Source organism: Polyodon spathula, chromosome 2, assembly GCF_017654505.1.
Source record: "Polyodon spathula isolate WHYD16114869_AA chromosome 2, ASM1765450v1, whole genome shotgun sequence".
Classification (NCBI taxonomy): Eukaryota; Metazoa; Chordata; class Actinopteri; order Acipenseriformes; family Polyodontidae; genus Polyodon; species Polyodon spathula.
Window position 1 is genome coordinate 34,624,919 of NC_054535.1, and position 16,578 is coordinate 34,641,496.

Here is a 16,578-nt window from a genome sequence, read left to right on the forward strand (position 1 = left end):
ACAAATCATAAAATATAACGTTTTCTTTAATTTTGTCTGAAAATTTGCCATGTTTATACTTTTCATATTTAAAAAAAGAACTTGCACCAAGACTCAGGGGAATACTGAAGACATGTGATAGAGTTGACCTTAAAAGGCAAACTGTTGCCTATATATGTGTCTAACGTGTGTACATATCTCATTATTGTGTATGGCCCACACCCCTAATTTTCTAGTTTCTTTTTAAACTAATATGTACTACCTAACGTATGTGTAAAGGTGGTGAGGCTATTCACATGCTTAACCAGCTGATATTGTGTGAATAAGGACAGTAACACAGAAAGCTGTTGCTGTCATATGATGTTCAAATAACTTCAAAAAGACTTAACTTATATACTCTAACTACAATAAGGCAAAATACTGAATTCAAAACAATTGAATTATACTGAAATATACAGTTACCCTGTCTATAACACTCCATTATACAATCAATAATTTCAGCAGTACAACTATATATTTTTATATGACAGTAAGTGTCTGCGAGGATGTTAGTTCCACTGCTAGTTCTGCAGACTTTGCACCTAAATTGCTAAAGTCATGTGTTATCTCAGTTTTAAGATCATCCAAGTTAACCAAATCAGACATGCTTATCACATTTCAGTATGACAACAAATGTATATGCAATCAAAGACAAAAGATAGATCGATAGATAGATAGGTAGATAGGTAGATAGGTAGATAGATAGATAGATAGATAACAAAGGCATCGTCCTTTGTTGTAGTTTCCTATATCTTCTAAAGAGCTGGATAGTTACAATAACTACAGTACAAATATATTTCAAATATGTTTCTAAAAAAGGGACAAAAAAGATATCAAACAACACATTTTATAGATCACTCTCAGTAAAATAATATATTATGCAACAAACCTTTTTAGGTTTTCAGACACCTTCCCACAGAGGCCAGTTAATTATATGGACCTACAGCAACGTTCTGCCCCTTTTATGATCAAATGCAAGCCCACTTCTACCCTCTTCTGCAATGTAATACTGAAATAAAATATTCAAATGTGTCCTAAACCCCCTTAATCTAGCCACAGTCTTTTCCACAAACAAGATGAGCTGTTTTTCATGTGAAAGCTTATGCAGCCCAGCACATTTCTTAGCACTGAAGATTCTCTGTACAGCAATGAAATTATATCTGATGCACAAAACTGTTTGTTGATCTAGAGATTACCGCGCAACAACAGGTTTCAATAAGCAGTATGCTACCCTAGGTACAGGGAGATGCAGTTTGCAGCCGTGCACAAGTGCTACAGCTGCTGTGACATGGTGCTAAGCATGTTTTAAGACCAGCCCCAGTCGAGCTGCGTCTTATCCAACCAGAAACAATCTCACAATCCAGATCTTTTTAAGTGATCATCCTTGTATCATAACAGATTAAGGTTGCAGCTACTTTGGATTATATTTAATCTAACCTTTAGCCGTTCACATCTTCACCTGAATCTTACAAGGACCAGAAGTCAATCGCCAGGGTATAATTTACAATGACACTGATCTTTCCTTCTTCACTCCAATTAACGGGATTAAGAGTAACACTTTTGAGTAATTATTTTCACATTGGATAAACATTAAGCTTTCCTGGGTTTATCTGAGCTTTTTCCCTACATGAAATAGATCCGAGCAGGCTTAGAAGAACGTAACTGACAGCAGGGCCAGCTTAATCAGAAAACCTACAAACAAATGAAATAAAACAAGATATTTACACTTTTTTGTTTTAAATGGCTGGGATTTTCAAAAGGCGTTGTTAAACTTGAAGAATAAACCAATTACAATCACAACTATTAATGTTACCAGCAGGTATGTTTGCACTTCACATGTGAGATAACTAATTAAAGGCAATGAAATTACACACATTAAGGCAAAGCGGCAATGCAGCCAGTATGTAACATACCAACCTTTCTATCAATGCGACTCCCTACCTTTTAAAGTAATAAAATTACAGCAAAAATGAAGTAATGTGTCATTTGAATGTCTTTCAGCACCGTGGCCAACCTTTAACACAATTGTCAATCTTTTATTTTCACAGCTATAACAAACAGACAAGAAAAATAAATCCTTCAGGCTCGTCTTTGAAATGCTCAAGATCATATAAAATTACAAACTAAAATCACATCACAGAACCCAATTACAATTTAGCTCTCCAGATAACCTTTTAAAGACCAAATTCCCTAAGTGGGTCAACCTCTGACCCCAGGTCTATTTTCGCAATCTGTTAGAAATGGTCCTATCTTACAATCTCACATACAGTCAAAGATGTGGAAAAATCATGGAAGTGTTCACAAGGACAGCAAGTGTTGCACTTAAACGTTACTTGTAATAGTCTTCCAGTTTACTAGAATTTTTATACAAGACAAAGTAAAAGTCATCCTATCTTTAGCTGTCATTTATGTAAACAATACTTGAAAAAGGGCTTAAACAAGGAAAGCATCATGATCATTTCCCCTAAGGGTAAACCAAGTAAGAGCCAAAGGTGAGTTTGTTGTTTTGACCTGAGGGGAAATTGTCAGCTTAGGCCTGCTAACAAAACCCACACACACCATCATAATTCCCCCACAATTACCCCAAATATCAGGCAATTGTGTTGTTTAAAATAAAATAAAAACATGTTGTTTTTAAAAATTGAGATATTTTCTTTCTTTCTTTGTGAGTTTTGTCTGGTTTGCTGGGTACAAGCAAAGAGAGTGTGAGTTAAAGGCATCATTATACATTGATATTATTGAGCATTACTGTATACATATGATTAAAAAATGCAACTGCTGTATTCCATCGTATCAAACCTTTGGGGAGGGGAACGACACGGACTATAAAAGCAACAATACAATATCTGGAACAATGAACAACAACAAAAAAAGATAACTGTGATTGCCCTGCTCTACCAAAGAAAGTAAAAAAAAAGTAAGATCGCTGTGGGTCCATGACATCCTCAAGAAAAGAAAAAGGTACAGCCAATATCATCGGCTGATACAAGAGCTCTGTTTTGATGAAGGCAGATTTATTCCTCGCAAAGGAGCCTCCTACCTTCCCCTGATTGGCTGCTGGTAGTTTATGTCACTGCGCGGTCCATGGTGCCGCTTGAGTGTCGCTTCCTTCTGCTCTGTGCGTGACCGCCTTCATTGAAAACAGTTGCTTTCTGCCGCACCGCGTCCAGTGTGAATGCCCCTTTAGGATATCATTTATACCGGACCAAGGCAGAGAGGAGAGAATCTGTGTTTGCTGTCTCCCCTGGTGAGTGCTATTTGCACTACTTGGGCCCAAACTACACAAAGTTGCAGGAAATGTTTCAATGCATAACAATTCTGAAATTTATTCAAAGTTACTTCTAATTTTTTAATACAAAAAAAAAAATATATATATATATATATATATATATATATATATATATATATATATATATATATATATATATATATATAAAGTAATATTTTAAAATGTTGGATTTTTCCCATAATGAACCTTCAGAAAACATTCTACACTTATTTATGTATAATGATCTATTCATTGTTAACAGGGATTTATTAAATATGCCCTTCCAGTACATTTGTTACTAATTAGTCTCTGAAAATAAATTGATTACACCCTTAATATAAATGGCTATGCAAGGATGACAATGTTTAACTGTCTGATAATACGAAACCACGGAACATAATTGGTCAGTTGTCAATATACAGTAGTCTCCACATATAGGAACAAGTCCTAAGAGAACACTTCACCTAAGGGAACACCCTTGTGGTGAAATAGATTTTACTCATTGTAAATGCTTTGGCTAAAGGAACAGGGACTTCGCTAAAAAACTAATGCCTTCTTGGCACCGTTATTCATTCATAATGGATACAGTACTGTTTTGTAAATAAACGTGGCTTTGTGAGAGTGTTGTGAGGGACAGATTAGTTTATTAAGTCTTTCCAGAACTGTCATCATATCATTGAATTATTTTGTATTTGAATTTCCATGAGTGCAAAAAAAAACAATAAAATGTGCCACTGTTTCTCTTGCTATACAAAGTTGGAAATTGTTTGAGTTCTTGAAAAAAACTTGAATCAGACACAAGTCGTCGAGCAATTTGGTGTTTCCCATTCTGGTGAGTTGCTTCACCATTTTGTGAAATGAGCATGTCTTGTATATTGCTGTTGCATTTTGTAATGTGTGTAGGGGTTCTGTATTCATTTAGTTTGACAGTTAGTTTATTAACGTTAAGTTAATCATAAGTAACTCCCATTATTTTTGTCTCTGCCACTGTGATAGCCTGAAACAAATAGTACATAGCGATTTAAGCTTTTTGACCCTGTTGTTTTGCTTTAATTTTATTATCGTTAGTTTACTTTATTATTATAGTTTATTAACATACATTTGCCTATTGTTTTGTTGTTACGTATTCAGTTGATTCATATAGTGTCTGGTGGCTAACTCCATCTTGGAGAACGTTTTGGCTATAAGAGGGGTATTCTCTTAGTTGAAGACTGCTGTACTGTTTGATTACATTTAGTCCACAAATCTATATCATTAGCAACTATGCATAACTATGCATTTTTGGACACAAACCAGATTTCAAACAAGAGCATAGTGGGCTACCATGGATTTTCACTTAATCTGCAAAGTGTTATAACAAAATTAACTGATAATCACACAACACATTAATAACAGACATAATGTGATTATCCTTATCCTGACAAAATCCATGTGTTCCACTTTCTTAAACAGATGTTTGTATCTATTAAAACCCTACTGAGGTCCTAGCTACCATGCACATCTATCTATAAGATTTACATTAACTGCTAATTCCTCATTTTTTTATTCAGGAAGTAGTAAAAGTGGTGATCTTGTTTTAGTTATTAGAAATTCCAAACTGAAATTAATCTTAGTCCTTTACTTTTATGAAGTTCATGTTGCTGTCCCCCTCCCCAAAATCAATTTGAAATCAAGCTTTTTCATGTCCACCTGCCATTTTTATAAAAGTCAAAACCATATGTGCTTACTCTTTGATGTCCAGTCCGGTCCTCTAATGACAGCCCTGCATACCAGCACATTGTTCCATCGAGCTCCAGTTTTCACATCAAGAAACTGAAACAAAATCAATGGCAGCGTGACAAGTGCTCTTGCAGATGTGTGACACTGATATAATGAATTGCTGGAGTTTATGGGGTTATAACCACAAGCTAATTTTAACAAGTCATGCACATACAAAAGCAAAAGAAAAAAAAAGTGAATAAGCTGCACAAGATGAATTCTGGTTCAGATTATTAATTCAGTTCCTTATATTGGCAGATGTAAGGCCATCTTAAAAAAAATATATATATATATATATATATATATATATATATATATATATATATATATATATATATACGCATTGTCAACAGTGTGAAAACAACTTTACTATTAAATAATATAGCCCCATAATTTAAACTACAAAACCCTTTTGGTCGGAAAGAAGCCGGTCTTTACGTAGGGATGTCCCTGACAATAAGCTACAATTCATGCTTTAAATTCGAACCCTCTTGCATATTCACAAATCAGCGCATTTTTGCAGCCAACATATTACTTTGCCAACTTACCTTATTTCCTTCACTACAGTATTTAAACCAAAAAGTGGCAGGGGTTTAGGCAGCAGGGGTACTTTTGGGCAAACAAATAAAATGGCTGCCAAACTGTTTTCACCAAATTGCTTATTTATCATCACATTAAACAGCAGGTAAGATTTAACTCTATCAACCATAATAAATTGAATTTCCTTATGACAATAAATCTAATTTCCATTAACAGTATAGGTCTTGCTATCTCTGTACACTACTTTGTCTATTTTCCTATAATATAAAGCGAATACCCAAACACATGTATTTTGATACTTGTTGCATTTAGACAACCTGAGGACATCAAAAGCTGACCAACTACCCACACACACACTATATGTATATTATTATTATTTCCAATTTTAAGCTAGAATTTACCATGAAAAAGTAGGAACTCGTAATATAGTGATAATGTGCTAAAGCTGTATAATCTCCCGATTTTCTTTGAATCATGGTTCAGGAGTTACTGTTAAGTCATCTGTTGTCAATAAAGTTTGAAAAATAACATTGAAGGGCAAGCTAACATAAATGTGGTTCTCTAAACAGAGCATTCCCCATGACCTCATACTTCAACAACATGACCCTGTGTAAACTATTCGTATGTACCTAAAGGTTAAGAAAGTATAAAAATGTTGCATGTATACCGATTGTTGCCTTTACTAATCAGGTCCAGACTAATAAAACAAACTGCTTTTGTTTCAGCTTATGAGTGCGATCACTTACCTCGCCAGTTCATTCAAGAGGCCTTTGTTGAATTTTCACTTTAACTTACATAAATGAACACATTCGTCCCTTAAAATCAACAGGGACTCAAACTCACTCTTCCTGACACATACAGAAGAGGCACTATTATACAAATATAGACTGGTGATGAGGCGTACGTGGAAAACTGTTGCTCCAATAGCTGAAAAAGTGACAGATAGTGGGCAATAAGGAGTGCTTCACTACTCAGTAAAGGTCATTTTTCCAACCTAATGGGAACAGTTTTCTGCAGTCAATATCTGTTTTATTAAATCTTTGATGTCAATAGGGCAACAGTGTTTTGGCTATTGACTGCTAAGTGACGTCAGAGGGCAATAGTTCCTTGATAATTGAATGACTGTTTTTACCAGTTCGTAAGCAATAACAGAAACTCTTTTTGGAAATGTTACACCGTCTTAGCCAATAGATTTGCAAATTTCAATCTAGGTTTTAAATAAAACTTATTATATGTGTCCCAATAAATATGTACCATTATGGTTATTTACAATATAGTTAGATTTCCCTACAGCACATAAATTGACTTTTTATTAACATGTAACTGGACTTCACTAAACGTGTGATTGTCTATAAATTAAATACTTATTTATGCCACTCCAAAAAAAAAATAAAAAATCATACCGAAAGATTACATGTCATTAAAAACAAAGCACCCTTTTGCTTTTAACAGTTACAATCAAATTAGGTCAATTCTACATCAAAAAATGATTTTAAATTAGTTTTTAAATCAGTTTCTCTTTGATTTATTTTATGGTAGTGATTTAATAAATTAATTAATTCAATGTTTTGGGTTTTTTTTCTAGAAATCCAATTTTTTTGTTTAGGAGTTGTGAAACTCTGATGAAGCCTGATTTTGTCAAACCTGATTAAGCTTGCCGTGCAAGGCCCACTGGATAAATTTTATAATAACTACTATAAAACAACGCAACAGCTTTTCATGAAAGACTAATCATTCCACAGTTAAGTCTTGAGATAGTACTTCAAATAAAATGTAACAAGGATGCTGTTTTTTAACTGTAAACATTCATGATGTGTAGTTTTTGTCTGTTACTTTTTTTAAATGAAAGTGTTAAAAAGTACTACTTATTACCAATATTGAAGCCTTGAGGCTGTTTGTATAAAGATAAAATGCAGTCTACCAAATGGGCTGATTACTGTACCTAGACTGGTAAAATGCAATCTATCAAAAAATAAATAAAATTAAATTACAAAAAGCTGTAGGTGTAATTGAAAATACTAACTGGTGCACTCACCATTAATCACATAATAATCACACCTAATAAAACATAATTGCAATTTTTGTATAAAATCAAGCATTAACCGGGTATAGCCACAACTTTAGTGAAGATTGGTGCAAAACGAAGGCAGATAACAGTAAGATAATTCAACATTTTAAAAGAAACCACAATGAAATAAACAACAACAGTTAAGTATCCATGTGTGATGGGGTGCCCACCCCCTTATTTATGTGATGTTGTTGTTACTGTTGTTAATAACAATTATTATTATTATTATTATTATTATTATTACTATTATTATTATCATTATTATATGTATCGTGTGTGCGGGCGGACGGGAGCTGTCCGTTATTACATATTCGAGACCAGCGAAAAGCTATCGGAAAATGTGGTTAGCATTGATGGGGTTGAATCCAGTATCCAGTGAGCAAACCACAGTACTCTTTTACATAAAATAATTATGGTTTGAGTTATTTTACTTTGGCCCGTGTGCCTGTCTGTTTATTGTGTGTTTTTGTGTAAACCTTGTATTTGTTATTATTTAATAAAAGTCCTGCTACGGCTATTTAGTCCTCATACCTTTTGTTATTGTTGCGCTTCTCTTGGTCCGTGACATCATCCACTATCAATTTCACTTACAGCAGCCCAAATATTAGTAAACCAGTGAAATGCCATAGGCAACAGATTGCTACAACCTTCTTGACTTCTCTCTACTCAACTACATTAAAGTAACAATAGGAAAAGAGTGACTGCTCTACTAAGCAGTGACATCACACTGACAGTCTGGATTGTATTTTTTTTTTTTTTATGTATGCAATAGTTTAGTACACCCTGAGGTAAAATCTGCACTTGAATATCAAATAAACTGCTGCTTTGTAGGCCAACAAGTAAATTGACTTTGAAACCCAACCCACCTTAGTCACATTTTTTCATCAGAACTTGCGGCGGTTATAAAAACAATAATTAGTTATTTATTGCAATGTCTTTTGTCCCCCTGGGACTGAATAATCTGGAAGCTTTATTCACTTGAGGAGACCATACCAAAATGAATCAAGTGATTGTGAATATAAATTAGGTATATGAAGAAAACAGACAGGTAAGTCTTTCATCTTTTCAAATGCATTCTCCAAACTCCTTGCTGTGTAGTTGAGCACTGGGACTCAGGGGGGTGTATGTTAACGAGCTGACAGAACAACTTTCATAGCACCTGGTAATCCTAGGATGTCTCCCAACCAACACGCCAGACCCAATCCTAGTTTTTGAGAACTAACAATAGCAGAATCCAAGGAGCTGAGACTTCAGCCAATCGTTTTTAAATTTGTTTTCTACTGTAACTCAAAGAAAACCACTCAGCCCATGATGAATGAATGACACTGATGGTCTTGCTGTATATTGGGCCATTCATGAGACAAAGGACGGGAATAGTCCTAGTTTCTTAAAGGGGGTCACAACACACACAAAGGCTTCCAAATCAGGTAATCATAACAGCTTTGGTTTTGTGATATGTCAGCTATGGAATGATACAAGATTTAACATGTCAGTCTTCTTGGTATTCCTTCTCTTGAAAGTGTTTTGTCTTTTCTTACTGCAGTTAAACCCCTGCCACACCTAAAATACCAAACAGTCTGCTATCTAGAGGCTATATGTTGAAACCAGCACAACACGCCAAATTTCATGTTTAGCCATCAAGGCTAAAACTTATCTTCAGGAAAAACTCAAAAAGAATTGACATTTGACAAGCAGAGTAAACCCAATATTTGAAAGATTACTCTTTCCTGCCTTCATAATCCAGTACTTTCTCAATGCTTGTTCCTAATCCAATTGCATGTCTAGACTTTTCTTCCTTACCTACAACAAAGCTTTGGGAAAAGTTGAAATGAATCTTCTCAGGTCTCAATACCCTTCAACTAGCATCTGAAGTCAATGATATCAATAGCAGTTTCTGACTCTTTTTCTCTTTGCTTTGGTATTTTTGAGCTGAAGGAAGGTTTGCGTGAGACCAATTATCCTCTTTAAACTCATTTTATTAAAAGCATACAGTTAAAACACAAGTCAATTAAATTTTAATAATATAAAAAATGTTACGAGAATCAAAGCAAGTCAATCAACTTTAAGGTTAATATCCTGGATTGAGGAGGGATTCTTACACAATGCAAAAATATATTTAAAATCTACAGCTACAGCCAAAAGTTTTGCATCACATAGAATTTTAGGATTAAGACATGATTTAAAAAAAAAACATGATGTGACTGCTTCACAGTGCCGTCACCGAGTGACTCCCCCCACCCCCACCCCAACAACCCCACCCCCCCCCACCAGCCTTTTACTCAGAGAGGGCCCCCCCCCCCCCCCCCCCCCCCCCCCCACCCAAAAACACCGAAAGGAGAGTCAGAGTCAGCACGATCATTGTTCTTGCCAGTCACCAATATAAAAGAGATATCTCAAAAGAGATACACATGACAGACCAGACACAGCAAAAAGCAATAATAAAAAAGCCACCCTCATTATCATTAAGGTGAACTAAACCACTGCTAACCATAAATCGTCCATCAGCCACTACTTTCTGCCTTCTTGGAATCCACAGAAACAACTAACCTGCTCCCTTGCAATACTGATAGTTAAGAATAAACACACTAATTAACATTTACACATGAAATGCGGGTTTCCATGTGAAATTGGGCATGGATTTTCCTGTGTGTTTCGTCATTTACACAAGTAAATGATATTTACCCTATCCTTCTCTTTGGTCGTTTTTTTCGGCCACAAACCTGACATACCCGAGTAATTCTCCCAAACGTGCATGCGCAACGCCATTTTACGTGTAAATTGACCCATATGGAAACCCCAGAAAAAACACTATATAACTCACCCTACATGAATATTGGTTTGACCCAAGTGTGCACTTGGTTTCAAAAGTAAACCAAAATGATTATTATTATTATTATTATTATTATTATTATTATTATTATTATTATTATTATTATTATTATTATTGTTAACTTCGTATAACACACACGTAAACCTGTTTAGTTACATTTCAGACGGACTTGCTTAGCCACCCCAAAGGAAAAAAATAAATAAAATGCTGGGTACGCCACAGTGTCATGGTTATCTATGTTAAATTTCAAAAGACCATGTTCCACAAAACAAACAAAGAAGGGACATAGCTGTAACAACCTGGCTATAGAATTACCAAGAATTACAACAACCTGGCTATACATATTTATACTAAAGATCAGTAAATTATATCTTAGAGATTTTTTTTATACAAATCACTAAATACCAGCATTGCCCAAGGGGAGTCAGAAAGGGCACATGAAACAATCTCTGATTAACATTTAAAAAATACACAGTATGTCCTCAGAAGTAGCATAATACATTATGTATCCCTTTATGTTTTCCTAGAATTATGAGAGTGTCATGTATATTCTAAATTTGGAAACTTTCAAAGAACAAGCATTAGGTCTCTTCTGGTTTTGATTTACACTTGGGAAATTAAACAAATGCCAGAATTCCATTTAAAATATATACAACCTCCCAGACACTTCAAAAGTGTAGAGTAGGCTTCATTAAGTCTGTTTTTGAGTCTCAAATTGGTTCCAAAGTGTACATTTTTCACACATTAGAGGACTGTCATTACAAAGATCAACTCTACGAAAATAATTCTGACAGGCAGAAGGTTTGGTGATTGTGAGTGTGTGTCTGTGTCTGCGTGGAAAGCATTATTTGATAGAACTGTAGTTATATTTCACAAACACGAAATTGCAACACTCACTTTAGATGTAAAAAGAGCAAAGCAGGCAAATGATATCGAGAGAGCTAACAACCCCCATAGGAGCTACCCCCTGCCTGGAGCCCACACTCATCAATATCCAGAAGCCCCCTGCATCACACACCAGCTCCCACTGAGATGAGCAAACACTAATCAGCAGCCTCATTAACCTCCAGAGACCTGTTTTGTTTGTTTACAGTAAATACCAACACCATGCCAAGCCTGTGCTGGCCTTCACTGAAAATAAAAGAGAGGGGGTTGGAACTCTACTGACTGTTTATTATTATTATTATTATTATTATTATTATTATTATTATTATTATATTATTATTATTATTATTATTATTATTTGTATTTTGGTTATTTGAATTTGGTAATAGTCTTTAATTTGCTGTAATGTTTATGCACCAAAATAACATTTACCATTGGATACACTTACCATGATGCAAATCATTTGCTTTCTAGGAACAATTTAAAAATCAAATAAAGCTTTTTTAAAATATACATAATTAGGAAACTGTGACACATCCATAATATTCATATCAGAAACACATGAAACCAGTCGTGTCTTGATGATACTTTTAAATATGTGCAACTTGCTTTTGACAAACATTGACCTAGGTGGTGTGTGGTTGTCTTTGAAGTAACAAACTTGTATTTCATCTTGGATGTCATGATTTGTGAGGTTATCTTGGTTTATAACCCTCAAGTCTGTCTCTGTCTCTGTCTCTGTGTCAGTCAGTCAGTCTCTCTCTCTCTCTCTCTCTCTCTCTCTCTCTCTCTCTCTCTCTCTCTCTCTCTCTCTCTCTCTCTCTCTCTTGCTCTCTCATTTTTCAACTCTTATATTTCTAGAGAACAAAACCTTAGTTATGTTGTCAGTACATCTTCCATGATTATAAAAAAGGAAAAAGTATGCATTTAGAATGTATTAAAATATATGAATCAAATGTATACATCTACAGTACTTAATTTTAAAACTCCCAATATATAATCATTCTGGTTTTCATGTGAAAGCAATTTTCTCACAATTATACATACACTTTAGATAAAACAAAACAAAACAAACAACACTGCAAATAAATAAATACAGTATTACTTCACAGGGATTCCATATCTCAGCATCGGTAATTGGATACTGTCATCATGCTGCAACCATGTCTGACTCACTAGGAAAAATCTTTCATTGCCCTACTAATTCAACCAACAAATTAGGGGAAAGCGCTGGCTAGCACAGAAAAATATACAAGGAAATTTGCGTTTGGTGGGCAAGACTGATAACAGTAATTTTACCACTAGCTACCAGCTTTTAAATGGAATGTGTTTAGCTAAACAAATTATATTGTAATAGGATGGTTCTACATTGAAACATGCAAGGGCCTGATTTACACATTTTATTTACCTTTAATACATTTACTTAATGCTTAATTAAATGTAATGTGGCAAACGTGATAAAAAAAAAACTCATCCCATTTTCCATAATTGAGCCCCCCCTCAAGAGTAATTAGGCATGAAAGAGCCTATTTTTTTTTTTTTTTTTTATTTATTTTTTTTTTTTTTTCAGACCTACAGATAATTGCTCAAAAGCATAATTCCCATCTGTCAAGTTAAGGAAATGTAAAATTGCAATCTAAATAAAATCACTGCCACGTATGGAAAACATCCTACTTGGACATTTCAGTCTTAGTATTCCAAACCAGCTGCACATAGCTGTAATTATGTTAAATACAGGTTTCAACATACATTAATAATAAATAGAAAATACTTCATGACACATGAAGATTTAAATGTCACTTTAATAAACCATAAAATTCACTTGGGCTGACCCTCTCTTACCAATAAAAAAAAAAAAACAAATAGAATGAACAGGGCTTTGGTTTTCTATTTGTTATTCATTAATTGGGCATTCTAATGATTTTCCTTCAAAAATACATACATACAAAATACATACATTCTTACTGTGACATTAATGTGATATGTGATAATATGTATTGGTATTCTGATTGAATCCAATTCAGACAACCCAATGAACATGATCTAGATGGAAGATCATTTATTATGTTAAATGTGACAATACCATTAAGAGAGCGCACTGGTCATTGGTGAGTTATATGGGACGGCAAGTTGTATTTTTTTTCAGAATGACAGTATTAGTGTTTATACACAGAGTAATTATAGGATACTTTATATGTTTTCAGGGTATTGACGCAGAAAAAGTAAATCAGCCAAAAGCACCATTTCAGTTTTAATTTGGAGTTCCCAACACTCTTAGGTGAAATGTAGAAAAGCCAAGTTAGTAGAAACAATTGGAGCAAAGTTGACCCCCGGCGCTTTTACAGTTGTGCCTATTTGCTAGGTGGTGCCCAAGCCGTCCCAATTGTTTCTTCTAACTTAGCTTGTATTTTTGATACAAGCTAGTAGAAACAGTCAGGGCAACCTTGACCCCCACTGCTTTTACAGTTGTGATATTTGCTTTGTGCTGGGCAAGGTTGCCCCAATGGTTTCTTGAAACTTGGCATGTGTTTTTGATATCCCCACTTTAAATAGCTGGGCAGATTTGATAACTCAGCATTTCTTCCAAATGTGTTTTTGTTTTATATGCCATATATGCTCGATATAGTGCCCACTTGACTGCCCGCACTTATTCATGTTAAAACATAAGAGCATAAGAAAAGTTTGAGAATGAGAAAAGGCCATTTAGCCAAACAAGGCTCGTCCTTGTTAGCACACCATTTTTCCCTACTCAGGGGAACTAATTTAAAAGCATAGAATCTATATTTTTTTTAAATGTTCCCAGTGTGCTCTCCAAAGGCCCCCCCCCATTATTTATTTATTTTTTTAATACCTTAAAATCAATAGCATCAGCTGGTGGACATGCCCCATCAGTGACTTTTGCCAAAAAAGGGGATGTGGGGGATTTGCCCCCAGGGAATACACTTTTAAGAATTTGGTGGGAAACACTTTGTTTCAAAAACTGATTGTTTTTATTATCTTAGTGTCATACTCAAACTCTACAAAAAGACACACAAAGCCCCCGTTCTCACTGCTGCTACTTAACAAAATGATGACCACGCTCTACAGCTGGGGTTCTCAACCATTTTTGAATTGAACATATCAATTTATTTCTTGGAGTCCCCCAACACAAAAGAATTATAAATCACACACAAGAAATAAACCAATCCCATTGAAATATTTGCCAAAATTCCAGTATATCTTATCCTGTGTACAGATGTCACCCCTTGCATAGAACACCATCATTAAATCCAATGTGAAACATCAAAATGAAACAAATCACTTTCCTGGTAAATTGTTGATGAACTTGCTACTAGTTTATCCTAAAAAAGTGATACAGAAAACACTACTTTTAAAAAACACATGTTACTCCAGCTGTACTTTTGTTTTTAATAAAAAAAAAATGTTTGGGCTAATGACAGAGTATCACCACAGACAATACACTGAGATTAAAACGATTTTCATTAAAACAGCTTTCATTAAAACGATAAAACTTGCGCTCTCTTGTTATCTGTGTATGGTGTGTGTGTGTGTGTATATATATATATGCACACACACATTTCAGATTGTAGCTAAGATTGTACATTTCAATATTGATAAATAATGCATACGACGTTGCAAATTCAGTCAGCATTAATATAATTTGTATTGTGACTAATGTAATGTACACATCCTTATTTGCTGCATTTACTCATGATCCAACACGATCACTTCTTTCCACAGTAACCGACTGCACTGTCAACACACACCTTTATCGTATCTTATGCAATAAGTACAGAACCAACAGTGTTGCAAAAAAATAAGATTGCCATATTTACGTCTGCAAATTTCCCAACTCAATCTCTTATGTTGACTTCCAGGAATGTGATGTTTATGTCACTGTTTACATTACCAACAAGCACTTCGCCGTAATTCAGGCTTCCTTTTCAGCCACATATGTGAACACACTTAGGCCCCCTAAAACCTCAACTGTGAATGGAAATTTTGAGGCTGCCCAGAGACGGCCCAAGGCCGACTCAGTAAGTGTGAACAGGGTGCTAGTTTCACAGCACCTACACTGTCACGTTACAAAACTGCAATCAAATTGCATCTCCGTCAATCAAATTGCATCATCATCTAAAAATGAATAAACACCAACTACACTGACAGCCAAATAGTCCACAGCAACAATAAAAGATACAAAAAACCTGTTTAAAATGCAGACTTAAACTAGGGGGAAAAACTATCTCACAAATAATTATGCTGGTTCCATTTCTTGTAATTTTACTCTCACAATCACTACAACTAATCTTTACTCATCCCCTAAGGATGGTGTCTAAACATACAGTTTTTTTTTTAATGTTATATGTTTTGACAAAACAGACAGTTAAAAAAAGATGCCCACAGACCTGTACATATTAAACCTTATAATTTTACAATAAGAAGACTGTAAACTGCGGGATGTTGCAATATAATCTCTAGAGCAGTAAACAGCTACTACTGATAATAATAATAATAATAATAATAATAATAATAATAATAATAATAATATAATAATAATAATAATACAACTTGGCAATTATGTGTTAATTATTAGGAAAATGTATTATTCATTTTAATATAAGACACTGATAAAAAAATAAAATACAAATGAAATTTTAAATGCACACTTACCATGCTCAGTTCTGGAAGAGCAACAGAATTCGATGCCGCCAACATATTTGCCAGAAACAGACGGTTCGAGGCTTTTGCTGATTGTTTTTACTCTGCCATTCTGGATCATCAGAAGATTTTTGCTCTTTTTGAAGCTTCAACCAACCGTATTTGCTCCCCTTTGCTCATTTCTACCACTACATAAAAGGTGCAATTCTAAAAGATTAAAATATCTGATTTGCATCAACCAATCGCACAAGATTACATGAAGTCCATATTTATGAAGACAACATTTTTGCAAACCTAAGGTACGCACGGTATTTGTGGAACACATATTTTGATTGAATTTGGGTGGTTATTCATTCAAATGTACAACAATTAACATACCTATTCAATTTGGTCATTGTCGCTAATGTCATAGTTTTTTTTTTTTTTTTTTTTTTTTTTACTTAAATGCACTGAAAATTTTCTTTATTTTATGGAAAAATTGACTGAACAGCAGAGAGATGATTTCCTAAGCTCATTCTGTCAGTATATCCCTGTTCTGTTTAGTAGCTGCCA